The sequence below is a fragment of the Salvelinus fontinalis genome, chromosome 15, assembly GCF_029448725.1.
Source record: "Salvelinus fontinalis isolate EN_2023a chromosome 15, ASM2944872v1, whole genome shotgun sequence".
Classification (NCBI taxonomy): Eukaryota; Metazoa; Chordata; class Actinopteri; order Salmoniformes; family Salmonidae; genus Salvelinus; species Salvelinus fontinalis.
The window spans coordinates 25,695,245-25,699,323 of NC_074679.1; the positions used below are offsets into that span (position 1 = coordinate 25,695,245).

Consider the following 4,079-nt stretch of genomic DNA (forward strand, 5'->3'; position numbering starts at 1 on the left):
ATAGGAAACACCATGGGTTAAAGCAACCTTCAACTTATCTGTGTCAAGTGGGATGGTTGCCTAATATCTCACCTTCCGAACACTTCCTCCACTGCTGGGAAGAAGCGATTGTAACCTTTGTCTTGGTGTTGCAATGTCAGTTTGTTTTAGCTGATCAAGTGGAACAACAAACAAGACAACTTTTAGAACTGGCATCCCCTAAATGTGTTCCTCCATCCTCACACATACTGTATCACCATGTCCCTGTTATGCAAATAGCTATTTTACAGATATTTTTTTTATATACAAAGATAGTCATAAATGATAAGGCCTATACAACATGATGATTCAAACAGTGAATTTAAACTATGTCTGAAGGACCTGTACACTAACACAACACATACTGTAGATGTACCTTATGAATAGGGCCAGGAATATTTTCTAACCATGTGACCTGACCAAGAAAAACTCCAGGCATTATTTATACTCTGGGTCCTAGTTATGGGCTCTAACTAGAGCTTGGAGTATTTCAATAGCCTGACTAAACAGAAATGAAACCTTCAGCAGTGGCGGTTGCTATTAACCGTAGCGCCAAGTCTAGGTCCAAGAGGCTTCTAAACAGCTTCTACCCCCAAGCCATAAGACTCCTGAACATCTAGTCAAATGGCTACCCAGACTATTCACACCCCCCCTCCGTTGTCATCTATGCATAGTCACTTTAATTAACTCTACCTAAATGTACATACTACCTCAACTAACCGGTACCCCCCTGTATATATTGTTATTTTTTACTGCTGGTCTTTAATTACTTGTTACTTTTATCTCTTATTCTTATCCATATTTTTTTAACTGCATTGTCAGTTAGGGGCTCATAAGTAAGCATTTCACTGTAAGGTCTACACCTGTTGTATTCGGCGCATGTGACTAATACAATTTGATTTGATTTGTTATCAATTTTCAAACTTTTTTTCATACTGGTCCCACATGGGAATCAAACCCACAACCCTGGCATTGCAAATGCTATGTTTGTTGCAAGTGCCATGTTCTAACAACTGAGCCACACAGGATAACATTTTATGGCTGACATTTTTATATCTAAATCATTTATTAGTTTACAATAAAACAAGTTTAAGTACCATTTTAATGAACTAAATACAACTTCAAATGGTTCACTACTGTAACCAGACAGTTCTATGCACTTTCATCCTTTGGATTAATGTTGTGCCATTGAGGTGAAATCATGATAGCATTGTGGTCATATCAAATTCTAATTAAATGAAATTGCTTTAAAGATCCAATGCAGCCATTTTTATCTCAATATCAAATCAGTTATGGGTAACAACTAAGTACTTTACTGTGACTGTTTTCAATTAAAATGGTCAAAAATAAACAAAAATAGCTTCTTAGCAAAGAGCAATTGCTTTCATCAAGAACTTTGCTGGAGTGGTTGGAGTGGAAATTAGCTGTCATTGGCAGAGATGTTTGGAATTCTCTTTCTCATTGGTCTATTAACTAATTTACCGCATGGTGATAGTACCATGGAAGACCAAAACCCCATCCCACTAAAACAGTCAGAAATTTCAGTCAGTCTTTTCAAACAGCTCTTACACTAAAAGGGCATTATTATAATTTTCACGATTTCACATTATTATTCCAACCTCATAGTGTGGAAATATACAGTATATAAAACACAGGGAAATCCTGTTTGACTGCACTGTGTCATTAAAAAGAATAAGGCACGATCATTGTCTGGAGTGTCTCTCTGAGTCAGATATACACTCTTTAGCAGCCCTCAAATGAACCAGGTTATGTTTTCCAAGCATAAAACTTCAAGTAGTGCAGTTCATCGAGTCACAAGTCCATTTTGTTCTTATGAGTTGTTTCACAATGGGAATTTGGAAACAAAGTCATCAGGACTTGAGCTTGACATGGGCCACCATTGCAAGCATGGCAACTGAAACAGGTAAGAGTCTATAGCCTGAAAAACAGGAACGAAGGTCACATACATCACAAACACTATTTGTACTTATATTCAAATGATCATGTATTTTAAATAGTGTTGCAAAGGGAGGGTATATTACTAGGAACTGTTTTGGCATCAAACTGGTGGCAGTTTGGAAAAAGTAAATGTTGGAAGAGTTGCAGAATTGATTGAAAATAATGTCATTGTTGATTAGATGCTTTTTTTCATTAATTAGGCTATTTTCTCTTGAACGGTATGGTCTATCTACTAAACTCATGGACAATATGGACACAGACATAATAAATGAATACTGTATATGAATACATTTTTTAAAAGTTATTCAAGTATACATTACCAAAGTTACGATAGATTGCCATATATTTTATGTTAAAACCTACCCATCCATAGATTGAGCGTTAGTACCTCGACTTGTTGAGAGCTCTGGCCACCAATGTTTCAACACTGATTGTACCCATCGTTAACCAACTACCAGGTAGCTGCAAGACAACATGGTATCAGTTTGGTTGGATTGTCAAGAATTTGTAATGGATAGTGTGTCATTAACAGTGGTACTCACTCTTCATATGGACTAGTGAGGACCTTTTTCACTATAGGGAAAAGGTCAACACAACAGCCAATTGAAACACTGGATGACTCTGACTCATCGTCAAGACTATCGGGGAAAGATTAGATAAATAATACATAAATAGCATTAAACTTAAATTGTAATCATTGTTTTTTACTCTGAAAAAAACATTAGAAATGTACCTTTTTGTTATTACTTACAAGTGTCTTTGATCCTGTAGGACAAAAGGGCTATGCTATTATAGAATCAAATCCCTGGACCAATAAAGCCTCAGATATTTCAATCTTTACAAGTTCTACTGTACCTTAAAAAATATGTAAGCAGTTCTCCAACATTTCTTCGCCACAGGGTCAAGGCTAGATTTAGTCTCAGATTTCTTCCAAAGAGCACCTCCGTCATTGTATTGTGGTCTTTTGACAACTGAAAAACAGCGGACCGGAGGTGGAATACATTCAAATATTTGTGACACCAAGCATATCACGATGATGAGACAATCAACCCTTAAGGCAACTGACATTGACTACTGACATTTCACACCTCTGTGAAGTAGTCATTGTCTTTTGAACCAGCCTTGTCAGTCTTGTTAGCATTGGGGGCAGTGGGTGGAAACTCCCATGGGTCCATGTAGAAGATTTCTTACATGTTCTGCACACAGGCCATTTCGTTCTCCTTGTTGGGCACATCGTAAGTCCTCCCTGTGGCTCGCTGCTTCCTCCAAATGATAGTGAGATGGTGGGTCTTCCACTTACAGTACACGACACAACCCCCTTCAGTCTTCCAGGGTTGTTCCATGAACGACCTGCCAGACATCTATGAAACAAAGACATGGTTGAATACTCAGACATACTAGATTCAATCATCAGTTATATGAAGCAATGAAAAAAAGGTATGAGGGTTGTTCCAGTTCAAGATTTCATTAAAGTGGCAATCAGCAGTTAACAATAACAAAGCCATCTCCCAGCCTCTGTATCAGTAGAAAAGCTGAAGGATGGGGCTGGAGAAATGGAACCACTCTCAAATTCATAGGCAGAGCTATGGATCCATCTATGATATCAACATTTTAGTTTTAACCATGTTTTGAGGCTATATAGTGTTTGTTTACATTTACTTTGTTTACAAACATTGGAGTAATACAATATTATATTTGGTTCTGCTGGTGTAGACCAGTTGAACTATGCTCATGAGGCAAAAAGTACACATTATTTTCAATCAATGTACATCAAAACTCTTCACACAAACACACACAGCACTGTAAATGGCTCTGGGAATAACCACAGTGAAAGAGAAAGTACAGCTGTCTGTATAATAACGGATTGAAGGGCTGCCGGCCCGAGTGGGAACCTGAATCACACCACATTGAACATACACATACATTTAAAGCTAAATTATTCCTAGGTTTGTCTGTGGCCCAACATACACTATATAGGGAAAGCGGCAGTGTAATCATTACTCCAAACTGTTGTCTGTTAGACAGGTTCAGTAAACAGGGAGGGAACTACCTGAATCTGTCCAACATAAACACACATTTTCGTTGCAAAACAGAACATTTTG

General features: G+C 37.7%; 1 pseudogene; it reads right to left on the reverse strand.

Annotated features, from left to right (window-relative positions):
- Nucleotides 1-491: 491 nt before the first annotated feature.
- On the reverse strand, nt 492-3,914 carry LOC129812097 (KATNB1-like protein 1; annotated as a pseudogene).
- Between the last annotated feature and the right edge of the window lie 165 nt (nt 3,915-4,079).